Here is a 13,324-nt window from a genome sequence, read left to right on the forward strand (position 1 = left end):
TATGAAATATCAATGAGGGCAAAATTAGCTTCTGTATGTGGTCACCTTAAAAAATATCAGTGTATGCAGAAAACAGGATATCATTTTGGAAACTCTGATGTGCACAGGAGAGAGGCATCTCTGATCTCCAGTGCTGCTCATGTCTACTCTGTAAATTGTACACGAAGGACTACTAAATACACGTTCAATTGTGGTTCCCTAATGACATATTACACTTTTCAACTTGAAACAATGCTGGAGCACAGAAAGACCCAGCAATTTATTCTAGCAAAACCTAGAGGAACAAAAAACAGATAGAGAATGAAACGAGGGGGTTTGGAAGGTTGGCTTAGTACTACTGACTATTTAATTTATGGCAAACTGGCTCCTCTGAGTTGCACCATTCTGAGTGAGAGTGATGGTAATAACATTACTAAATACACATTGAGAAGATTACATGAATTAAATGTCATAGCATATACTAAAAACAAATCCCCAAAACTACCCCTCAGTTCCAAAAATGCCACTGCCACACACCCAGTTGCTCAATGCAGAAATGTAAGAATCTTCCTTGACTTTTTAAAAAAGTATTTATATCCCACAAAACACTATTCATCTGACTCTACTACTAAAATACAACTGGATCCATCTACTTTTCCTCCTTGCCCTTCTCTAGGTCAAAGCATCTCCATTTCTAAAGTGGGCCACTAAAATACCATCCTACCAGTTTCTCTGTTTTTGCAATCGCCTTACTACAATGAATGCTCCAGACAGCATTTAAAGTGAATTTTTAAAATTCCTCAGTTAAAATGCTGCTATTAGCCCGGTATCATTTTAAAGCAAAATTTAAAAGTGTTTTGGTCCCCAAATCATGTTCTTCTGATACCTGCCTGCATCTCATACCTTTCAACTTTTCTGCATCCCCTTTCTCTCTTCCATTGTTCCTCAAATGCTCCAATCTGTTCCTCCCTCAGGACCTTTGCAGTAGGGTCCCCACTGCCTGGAAAACATGTCCTTTGCTTTTTGCATGGTTGGTTTTCCTTGTCCTTTAGAACATCCCCAAGTTTTCCTTCTCAGAAGTTGTTTCTTTATCACCAGCCTAGAGAAGCGCCTCCATCAAAGTCAATCACCTCACCATATTTACTTCCATTATAATACTTCTCATTGATATTTTTCTCATATACTTAGATGTTTATCTTCTTACTGCTTGTCTCATCTGAGTGGAATGTTAAGTTCCATGGAACAGAGACTTCTCTGTCCTACTCAGTAGTTTCCACTTGGAATAATGTACATCAAGTATTTGTTAAGTGTATGAATGAATGAAGAAATGAATGAACTGGTGTTGAAGCACACAGAAGCAGTGTGTAGATAGTTCAGGCTATAGCTTCACTGAGAATCTAAATGATGTCACATTCACTAATTGACCCCTAAATGATCCCTAGCATATAGTAGAACCCAAATCACATAGTAGGAATTTCATTAATTTCTGAAATGAAGCCTATCTCATTTTCAATGATTTTCAAAGAAGTCCTTCCTACAAAGAAAAGCTAGGGAGCACAACGCAATATAAAACTTATTGCATTGTTTTCTTACTCTCTTTTTTATGTTTGTTTCTTTGTTTGTTTGCAGGGGAAGTCTTCCTTATTTCTTTCTTTATCTATTGTCAAAAGCAGCCCTGTTTAAGTTTGGCCAAACAATGCCCTCTGCTGTATGTGCCTAAAATAACATGATGGCCTTGAAAATTCTAATGTAGATAATGATTTGCTTCTTCACATAGCACATAGCACCTACACGTACTTCAAAAGTAGGGACATTTGACTCATTTTCCAGGTCACTCCATTGGATGAGACCACTTAGAGAAGAGAATAGGAATTTGAATGCAGAAAGTCAAGTAATCTTCAAATCCCCTTTAAAATGGAAGAGCTTCTTGATCACCACATTTCTGCTTCTAGAACTCATTTGAATCATTAATTAGAAAATCCATGGGTGAAAAAGATCTCCTAATTTTTCTGTCACAATCCTTCGAATTCCTTTGGATTCTAAAGACAGAATAGGGAAGGGATTAGGGTAGGCGGTCACAACTCCAACTCTGTCTTAGCTACAAAAAGTCAAATCTACTTCATGTTAGAAAAGCAGAACCAGAAATATAGCCAATGACTTGGCAAGACTAAAAATAAAATTAATTTGCTTTTTCCTGCTTGTGTAGTCTCACATGATGCAAGAGAGATAAACATACCTGGCATGAAGTTTCTGGCTGTTTATGAATCCTTTTGATCATATTCACTTTTTGACATTTATTATTTATGAAGAAATGAAATATAGATGGCTGACTTGTTTCTCAAATTAAAGGGTGGGATTTGAGGTGTTCAGGGATATGTTTGTATTTTTATGATAGATGTTTGCTCTGTTGGTTTTGTGAAATGCATAACCAAAGAAAAAAGCTTAAAACCTCAAGCTCCATATACTGCTCGATATTTCATTCTTCAGGAAATGAAATCAGACTGTTCCAATGATCAGAAACGTACCTGCTTATAACAATGCCTGTGTTCTCCATTGCACTAATATTTTTAAGTCCAGAGCCTACCAATGCATGACAACTTCACTTCTTTCCTTTTCCTTTTAGTTCTTTCTCTTTTCTTAGGTTCAGGGGTCAAGAAATGATTAATGTAGGGGCANAAAAAAAAAAAAAAAAGAAATGATTAATGTATACATGGACCAAAATTAGCCTTTTCCTTTCATACTTTTGCTGGGGGAGATCTACACAGTAACACTTTATAGATTTAGTGTAACAAGCCACAAGAACCTCCGCAACTGCAGTTCCGGAAAACATAACCCACCCATAGCTCCCATTTGGTTAGAGAATAAAACCTAAATCCCTTACTGCCTCTACCCACTAGATGCCAGTAGCACCCCCAGTTGTGATGATCGAGTGTCTCCAGACATTGCCAAATGTTCCCTGGAGGGCAAATTTGCCCTCTTGAAAACTACTGCCTTAGTGTGACACGTAAGACACTCCATGATGCTGCGCCATACTGCTTTCCTAGTCTTACCTCCTACTGTTCTCCATAATACAGTCTAGGCTGCAGTCTGTTTCTGATTCTAAAAATATGCCTCCTACTTTTCCTCTTCAGAGACTTTCTCCTGTTTTTCCCATGGCCAGGAATGTCCTACTCCGGGTTTTCTTTCAAAATTGTACCCAATTGCAGAGCCAATTTTGCAATGACCATTTCTATTTGACCTTCATTGGTCTTACCAGCCGGTAGTAATCCATCTTTCCAGAAGTGTCTGTAATGCTAAGATGATGACATTTATCAAATCTGTGTTTGAATCTAAATGTTTTGGTATGTATTCAACCTATTTATCATAAACTTCTTAAAGGCAGGAACTGGATGATGTCTAGGCCTGCAGAAAATATTTGTTGAACTGCATTACTGAATGTAGCCCACATTTTAATTCATAGTCAGGAGCCAGGATGATAAGCTAATTTTATAACAACAAATAACATATCGAGGTCCACTGATAAGACCTGTATGAGGACCAAAATATAAATAAATAAACAAATAAATAAAATGGTATACAATTTAGTATATAAATGATAAGAGGGGGAGGGTTTTAATAATTGCTTCTTGTCCCCCCATACACATAAAAATGTCAAAGTAAATTAACATTGTGAAAAAAAGATTACCCTAAATCAGCCTGTAAATGGGTGATTGAAAACAACAGACTTGGTAAATATTTCTCTTTAACAGCAATAAGCTGTAATCTAAATATTATATCCAGAGTACATGCCACAGTGTTTATACTATCTCTCTCTCTCTACCGACCCACCTACCTATCTATAGATGTATGTTAAATGAAAGAAGGAAAGATGGAGCAAAAAACAGAAAGAATGAAAGAAAGAAGAAAAGAAAGTGAAAGAAACTCAAGAAAAGGTTGGTACTTATCAATTACTTAGATAGCTAAATGAAGGGTAATGGAATATAGAGATTTAAAAAAAATCAGAGATAAAAATGTGTGTAGTATCCATCTGTGAAACTGCCTAGAGGTTGGATACTCTAATTTATATACTCTATTATTGTGAAGATACATGAGTTAATATATAAAGAAAGATTTAGAACAGTTCCTGATACACAGCCAATACTGTATGAACATTTGTTGTTGTATTATTGTTATTGTTATTTGTCTCATCCTGGTGACAGCTGAAGTCCAATTATGGAGAAAGATTGATACATCAGGCAATTATAATCTGATGCTAAAGCAATTTGAATTATACAATTAAGTTTTTTAAGTTTGATTTCTCATCAACCACCTTATTTAATTATAATGGTTTTCCATGAAAATGCATAGTTCAATCCAAGAGTTCCTAAGAAGCTGACAAATGGATTTCAAACCATTATGAATCTGTTTAAATTATATGCAAATTTTTGTATAAATGTGGAAATTGTATATTTTTATAGGAAGGCTATTCATTGATTTTATCATCATATTCTCTAAAAGATTTATGACTCCAACAAAGTTTAAGTTCCACATAAAAAGATTTGTAAGGCTGAAGTACTTGAAGTATCTATTATAGTTTTAGCTATAATTTAACAAATTGGCACTCTGCTCTCTATATTCATTTCTTATGTGTTTTATAAGTGTGACTACAACTTTCTCATGAAGAGCTACCAAAATCAAATTTTTGTGAGTATAAAACTAAGGACCAGTCCCACATCTTTAAAAATTCTTCAAGACAAATGTCCATTGGGAAAGGTCTTGAAATGCAGTCTTCCCTGGTGACAATGATCCTTAACACATACATTATTAACACTGGTATTCAGGTGATAAATTGTCACTCCATATTATTTTTTAAGGGATTTGTATCAATATAAGAATCAGGATGTTACATAATGAAATGAGGACTTCTCTGATCCAGAACTGTCCTTCATCTAGCCATAGGTTATTCCTCAAAGGAAAATGCACTGAGGAGGTGCAACTAAATTTTTAATGTTTATCTATCTCTTAGAATATTTGGGGTAATTCTGACTGATGCCAAAAGAGAAAATATCATGCTTATTAATATTAGTGAAGACCAACTGTTAAAAAAATAATATTCCACTACAACTAATACATCCAAAACCCCAACAAGAATCCCCCTCCCACATATATGCAAAATCTATTTTTGAATGAGGTTAAACTGCAGGAATTGGAAACATGTTTTAGCTTCTCAGGATGTACAACAAGATGATGCTAGGCTTTCAGTTTGAAAAAAGGAATACAAAGAAAGCAGATAAAATAGGCTCAACATTTCAAATTACATTTAGTTGAAGTATGAAAAAGTATTTTTTTTCTCCTCATGACATTCTTCTATCAGTCCACAGAAGCTAATGATTATTCTTTTATATATTTATATTTACATTAATATTTAAATATTTTTACATCCTGGTTAATGACAGGGAAAGTAACTACAGAAACTTTTGAAAATCTAACAAGTCCATCTTAAACATAAGCCCTTGGAAAGGCAGGTAGAGAAGGATTTGATTTCAGAAAGTTGGTAATGCAGTTAATGACCTTGCTTCCCATGCTTCCTTTGGATTGATGACTAGCTAGGAGGAGTTGATAGCCATTAACCCTCAACCACTCATTAATTCTTAGGAAATGCCCTGTGCAAGGTCATCATTGCCTTTATAGGTTGAAAACAAACCAACAATAGCATCCAAAAGGCATATAGATTTTTGTAATGAGTAATGCAATTTAAATTGCCATCCAAGGGAATCTACAGAGAATAACTACCATATATAGAGAGCCATTCTGATTTTAAAATCACCTTCCAATGTTTTATCATGTACTTTCTTCCCTGTTTATTATTAAATAGTACAATACCCAAATTTCCTAGACAGTAACCAAACACATACACACACATACATATCTCCCCAGGCAAAATACTAATGGTGTTTGGGATTCATTTCATAATAGGATGTTGGGAAAGAGAATCTTAAAGTCATTTCAGCTCTAATAATAAATGATTCCAAGTATGTTCACCAACACTGCCTGACCTTTACCTGTGAAGGAACCCCCTCCACTCACTAACCCCCCATCACTAATCATTTGAAACACTGTGCTGAGACAAGCCTAATCTAAACAACAAAGTCATGAACCAATGCCCAAGCGGTATACTGAGTGAGTGTATGTGAATATGTGGATAATTAGAAGTAGTCTGGTGTTCAGAAGGAACCGGTAAGTTTTGGATAGTCAGTGAAGGCTATGTGGACATGTATTTTAGTAGATGTGGATTTGGATAAACACAGTTCTCAGAGGTTGACATTCAGGTATCTCACAGTACAGTGGGATTCATAAGGAGTAATACAAAGGGATTTCAATCCAGCAGAAAGTGCTAGAGAAAAATGCACAACATGTTTAAGGAGGACACAATAACAGATGGAAGAAGAAATAGAGAAGGGAGAGAGTTTGTTGGAGAAGAGGCATGTGGTTGGTGGGAAATGTATGAAAGTGAAAATGAATGTAGGGCAGAGAGGCATAAGATGACTCCTATGAGGAATCTATACTGAAAACCAGTAGGAGAGAAGGCAGGATAAGTAAAATAATGCCAGATTGTGAAAAACAGACCAAAGAAATTTAGATTCTGTATTAAGTCATCAGACGAGTTGTAGGGACTTGATTTTTTCTCTTTGTGATGGAAGGGAACAGTATAATGGGAAAAGTATCTAAGGAAGAACAAATTTGCAACAGTATAGACCATGGATGGGATAGAGTACACTGTATGGTCTGAATGTCTACTAAGAAATTTTCAATAATCAAGGAATAGAATAATGAGGGCCTGGAGTAGGCTCCACTTTTTCACTAAAATATAGGCTGACATGACATTATGATTTTTACATCTCTGCTCTGCAATCCTTACTCTGTGAGACTCCCTTCCTATTTCAACAGCTTCTTTGATTCCTGACCCATGACTGGCTGCTCTGACTTCTGTATATTTCAGACTCCCTAAAATGTCAAAGCAAGTCCCGTCCATCAAGCCCTGGCTCCTGCTGAAGATCTCAGAGCCACCACCTTCTAGTTTTCAGCATGACTCAAGACTTTAATAAATTCACCAAAATGACCCACAAAAACCTGATAAGGAAACTCTCTTTAATTGAGTCTGTTTATGAGATCTGAGCAAGGGGAGGAAACAGAGTAGACTCTTTCTGTGATTTCCAGGCAACGTCATTTAATCAGAATGCAGATAGCAGGGATGGCCTTCTAATTGGAACTGGAGCTGGTTTCAAGTAACCTCAACACTGTTTAATACTGCATAATGAGGAAACCTTGGTGATGACATGTCAGATAATAGAAATGACTGTAATCAGTGATTTCTTTGTTTCCCCCTAATGACCACAAAAGAGGGAATTATATGGCAGATGCAGACATTTGGAAATTGGATTTTTAGTTATTTACTTAAGGCAGTCCTCATTTTGCGTGGTGCTGTGTTAAACATAGGTCATGCATACTGGAACCAAGTCCTCTTTTTTGCACATTTTCTTATAACAGATTTGTTTTCAGTTACCATGGAACCTTGCAAAATGAAGACTCGGTTCCAGTATGAACAAGCTTCAGTTAACACAGTACTGTGCAAAATAAGAACTCCTGATATTATCTGGTATTTATTTGCTTACAATGCATCATTTCCAAAATATTACTGGGCTGGGGCAGAGGGTGGGGGGAATCAGGAATATAGATGAAAAGCAATAAGGAACTGGATCCCCTATGATGTCTTAATGGAATAAGAAAGGGAAGCCTGTGCATGCCCCTATTTAAGTCATTAGTTAACTCGTTTTTCCTTGGTTTGTAATGAAAATTACTTCTTGGTTACTTTTCCTACTATCTTTCTTTATTCTTTAAGGGATGCATCCTAGAAAGAATAATCCAAATGAAAAAACACAAGGGTGGCCATCAGATTCTACTATAGATGTCAAAGACGTTGGGTGACACTATAGATGTCACTTTACCCTTCTGTCAAGTGAAGACAGAATGAATACCTGCTCTTTCCATGCCAAAGGGATACTAGAAAGATAAAGTTTAATCAAAAATAAGTGTAGCAAAAGGCAAAATCCATAAAATGAGGGTCAATTATGATATGGTTGTCACTCCTACACTCCCCAATCCCATCTTTTATGCTCCAACTGTCCCATGAATGGAAATAGAAGGTGGAGAGAGATGTAGGCAAAATTCTAAGACTGGTAGTTGGAAAATTATTGCTGACAGGCAAAATCTGGCTCAATACCTGTTTTTGTCAATAAAGTTTTACTGGAATACTTCTACACCCATTTGTGTATGCATTGTCTATGACTGCTTTCACATTAATGTGCTAAATTGTGCTGTTGTGATAAGACTATAAGGCTCACAAAGCCCAAAATACTAACTCACTGACCATCTACAAAATAGTTTGCTGACCCTGCTTTGCAGTATCTATAGTAATTCCTTTTCTTACTCACTCTCTTCAGCCCCCAACCTGCAAAGAAAAAATATTAAAATTTCTATTTATAGCTATCTTTCATCTCAAAAATAAGAAAGAGATTCAGTTGTACTAAGTTGGCAATGGTTCTATGTGTCACATAACATAATGAGGAGTCCTGAGCAAAAAAGTTCCACAACACAGCGGGGTGGTCTGTGGTACTGTTACTTGTTTGTATGTTTGCAGCACTTAGTGACATACTGCAGTCCCTGTGTGTCCACCTAAGTTGCTTCAGGGATTCTCTCATTTAGTTTTAAATAAACTAACACAAAATGGAGAAAGGAGCTTAAAAAGTTCTTTCAAAGACAACACAGAATGAGTATTCTCATAAGAAGGCAAGCGTAGATAGGCACACCATAGGTAAAAAGGGCAGAGGTAAGCTTTTCTCTCCTAGTATGAACTCTTTGAAGCTGTACAATGATTATGTAATAAAGAAATGTTCATTCTGATTAATCTTGTGTATACACACATGTCCATGTCTGTGTGTGTTTGGGGGGGGCGGGGCATAACAATTATGCTCTCCAGCAGTCATGTCCTATCACACACTTACCTAAGCTGTTTACCCTCTTGGCTTCTTGTGAGTCTTTCCTCCCCACTCCACTCGACCCCACTAAAGCCTACCACCATGTAAAATCAGTGCCTCTTATGTACCTGGGATTAAGAACTGCATTTCTTCATTCCCCTGGGAGAATGACCAGAAAACAGGTCTGTAAGAGAGAAACTTTGTAACTACCCTCTCCCAACTACCCCCCCCCAATCCCTTCCTGCTAAAAGTGTCATCCTCTTACCATTTACAGGAAAGATGAATTAAAATCTGCTGGGTTGAAGCTTTCAAACCCGTGAACATCGAATCCAAATTAAAATACTAGACTCTGAGAGTTTTAATTTTAAATGGGACCCCAGAGACCTAGGTAAAAACTCCATTTCCTCTTTCACTATATGGAGATGTGGTCAATAATCCTGAACCTCACTTTTCCTCACCTGTAAAGTAGGTGTGATATTTTTTGTCTTTCCCTTCTCATTATCAGGGTAACTTTAGATAGTTTATGGATTGTGAATGGCTTGTAACTTCTAAAACTATAAATATTAGGTAGACTTTGAATCCATACTAAAGACAATATCAAACAGAAAGGGGAGGGAGGAGGGAGAGAGAGTACAAACCACAGCTTTCTGTGTGGCAGACACTCTGCATACTTTACATACACAATTTTACTTAATTTTCATAACAACTGCATGAAATAGATGGTGCCTGTTGTCTGACACAAATCGTGCAATTAGTCAATGATCTCAGGTCTGTCTTAATATACCCCTTTAACCATTGCACTGTGTGGATATATACTCTCTACTAGCTATATTGTTTTGGATAAGCAATTTACTCTTTTGGCAACTCATTTTCCTCATTTCTAAAGGGATGAAGAAAAACAACTCCCACAGAGTACTGGCTGCATTATTAAAACTAATCCTGGGGCGCCTGGGTGACTCAATCTATTAAGTGTCCAACTCAGCTCAGGTCATGATCTCAAAGCTCATGGGTTGGAGCCCTGCATTGGGTTCTTTGCTGACATGACAGCTTGGGGCCAGGAGCCTGCTTCAGATTCTGTGTCTCTGTCTCTCTCTGCCCCTTCCCTATGCACGCTCTGTCTCTCTCTCAAAAATAAACATTAAAAAGAATTAAAAATATTCCTAATGAAACACTGTTTCTTAGAAGTGCTTCATTTTGCCTTTGACATACCAAGATGGAGCATCTATGAACTATAACCAAGGCTTTTCCACCACCCAGTTGTGGGATCTAAACTTCAGCCACCAGCTCCAGGTCCATTTTCTCTTCCAGCACATTGCCTGGCAATGAATTTTGTGGGATTAACTAAGACAACCTAAATGCAAGTATCTAGCATATCTGGCACACAGTAGGTACACAATATACGGTATGTTTTTTCTTCCCTAAATAAACTCCTTCATTCCCTTGGAATATGATCAGCACAATGATTTCATACTCCAGGTAGAAGACTGAAAATCAGGACTGAGGAGAAAGAAACATCAGTTTGGGCTGCCTAAATCAAGGAAAAGCCACAGCTGGGGTGGAGATATGGCCCATGATATATAGCCTGCCGAGTTCCAATTGGCAGTCAAGGGTTCCTTCTTATCAGCATGTGCTTCCTCGGTAAACTTCACTCTCAATTCTTTTGTTTTTGAAGAAAAACATTTCCAGCTAATAACACAATTACACTTAAGTATCAGAGCTCATTTTAGTATTATTGCATTTGTTAAATCTAACTGAGTCCAAATTACTTCCTCATTGCTAATAAGAGAAGGGGGAGGAGGAGCGGGAGGAGGAGGAGGAGGAACAGGAAGAGGCAGAGGAAGACCAAGCGGGAGAGGGTTTCCAGGGTTAAAGGAAGAGAAAGAGATGTATACACAGAGTAACAGGAAAACAGAGAGACAGCAACACTGCATGTAGCATCAAGTCCCAATGAATGTCAGTTAAACTTGCTGCCCACGGTTTCTATGGAAACCCCTTAAGTTAAGAGTGGAACACAGACATTTTTTGGACTGTAATTCACAAGCTGTTTATTTAATTATGATGAAACATGAGACCGTTAGGGACAATGCTATTATCAGACTGATAGCATTTAGAATTCAACAAATAGGTATAGCAAAATAAAAAGTTAAAAAAATTTTTTTTAAATCATTACCTTCATGTGAACTATATGCAAATAAAATGTGTCTTGTTTTCTCAGGACTTCATACATTATTTCCCGCAGGCAAACCCCAAATTAACCAAATGACATTCATTAAAAGGGAGTTCTTCAGAGGCCTCATGCCAATTATGTCCCCCCATGCCCAGTGAACAAAACCAAGGTCACAGCATATTTTCAATTAAACCCAGGATAGCACCAAAGTGCAGCCCAGCTGGAAAAGCAAGCACATTATTACCCCATAAATCATTTGTGAGCAATGAATAGGTCTCTGGTGTTTTTCTATTTTATAGATATTTGAATATAAAAATAAAGAAAATCACTTCAGATTAGCTTTTGCCTTCCAAAATAAACAATCACTTTCAGGGCATTACTCCTGGTGACGCAAAGAAGAATGACTGGAAGTCATCACTTCTTTGTCTCTGATGGTTGGAAAATGTTTGCTTAGCCTTTAATTTGGCCACAGGGAACCATGTGATTGATGAACTCATTCATACCCTTGTTCTCTCACTAAATGGACATGTAGTCTCTACCTATTGTATATCAGGCACTGTGCTAGGGACAAGGAAACAGGAAGATTAAATCCCACTCCCTAGCTTAATTATGGACTTTTCAGAAGGGAATGCATTAATTTCACTGATACATATTTATGGAAGGACAACTACGGTTCATAGGCATTACTAAATAGATCAATAAATCCAGGATCCTGCTTTCCAGAAGATTACAATTAAATGGAGACAAAAAGACACATTGTCATAAGTCATACAGCAAGGAATGGGCGGTCCTGCCTGCTGCCTCACGATTTCTCTCTGTGTATAGTTACACTACCTATGGATGCTGTACTGCAGAAGGTAAATGTGTCTGTGTGTATGGGATGATTGGCTAGTGGAAGAGGGAGTGGAGAGGGAGCTCTGGGAATATTTCTATAGTGGAACCACATTTCCAGATCTGTCTATGAGCCACCCCTACCCTTATAAAATCTTCAGTGCATAAAGTGTAGTTGAAGGAGGAGGAACTCACAAGAGAAGTGGATCCCAAGGAGAGTCATCTCTGATGTCAAGCTGGGAACATGAAGGCTGTTTCTAAGCTGGCAAAGAGAAACATACAAGACATTTGCAAATATGGCTCAGTGAATATGTCTTTTCTACTATGCAGCAGCCTATTTTTTGAAATTCAGTAGTGGTTTGCAGTAGCTGGGCTTCCCACAAGTTGCTCGTGCTAGCAAAGCCAGTCATTGCTGTTATTGGATTTGACAGTGTATAATGAGCCACTTCACATTAGCTGCTGTTGTAGTGTTCAGCATATTGTGGGAAAGATTTAGCATGAATCATCACCCACCTAGCTCTCCATTGTGGTCTCTATGCTGTAAACAGGCAACGTGTTTGCCAATCTAAAAAAATAAAAAATAAGAAAGCATCCATTAGAACAATTCAGCACATTTCTGGATCTGCTGCCACCACCATTGCCACAGACAACACTGGTGACAATATTTATTGAATTGCCACTGTATTTTAACATTCTCCTGGGCAGAGAGCCAAGGCAGCTATTTTAACCACTGGACATTTTGAACAATGCATTTTTTAAGGCCAATGAAAAAATGCTATTTGGAGTCAGAAGACCTGCAGTCTACACTTGGTTCTGACTTATCAATGACCTTCAACAAGTCAAATTTTCTCTCAGATCCAGTGTCTTCAAAACTACCTCTTAAGATCAAATGAGAATATATTTTGAAGATGGACAGGAAATAGTTAAACAGAACACATTGAATTACTAAAGTCAAATAGCATGTTAAGGCTTTTAAAGAGGTTATCGGTTGTCAACTCCAGTTGTTTCTTTTTCCACACCCCAAAACAAGAGAGACACTAACATCTCCTCCTCCTACCCATCCCAATTCCTATGCCTAAGATCCCCTCCCAACATTTCTACAGCAATGGTGGATTACAAAGTACAATCTGAGATTGAGGGCCACACAGGACTTGGAGCAAAGAAATGTGAAGACATAGAGCTGGCTTTTTCCAAAGCATTGTAAAGAAAACTAAAGAATCTTTAATTCCCACAAACACAGATCTTTACAGCCAAAGCTTAGACATACAGTTGGTGTGAACTATACAAAGCGGAAACCCTGGGCAAGTACAGATGGAAAAAGCCCACACAATTA

At 37.4% G+C, this 13,324-nt stretch overlaps 1 protein-coding gene across 3 annotated transcripts in view; it reads right to left on the bottom strand.

The window, feature by feature from the left end:
- LRRC4C (leucine rich repeat containing 4C) overlaps window positions 1-13,324 on the bottom strand; it is a 171,648-nt gene that overhangs the window by 10,895 nt on the left and 147,429 nt on the right. Inside the window, exons 2-3 of one of the 3 annotated variants that reach the window (XM_077762297.1) lie at window positions 12,505-12,556; window positions 12,187-12,253 (exon numbers count right to left, since the gene is read on the bottom strand). The exons of the other annotated variants lie outside the window; for them this stretch is intronic. The gene's annotated coding sequence lies outside the window, so the exon portion shown is untranslated. The remainder of the gene's footprint in view (window positions 1-12,186; window positions 12,254-12,504; window positions 12,557-13,324) is intronic. 3 annotated transcript variants of the gene reach the window in all.

This window comes from Crocuta crocuta, unplaced genomic scaffold, assembly GCF_008692635.1.
Source record: "Crocuta crocuta isolate KB4526 unplaced genomic scaffold, BGI_CrCroc_1.0 scaffold34, whole genome shotgun sequence".
Lineage (NCBI taxonomy): Eukaryota > Metazoa > Chordata > Mammalia > Carnivora > Hyaenidae > Crocuta > Crocuta crocuta.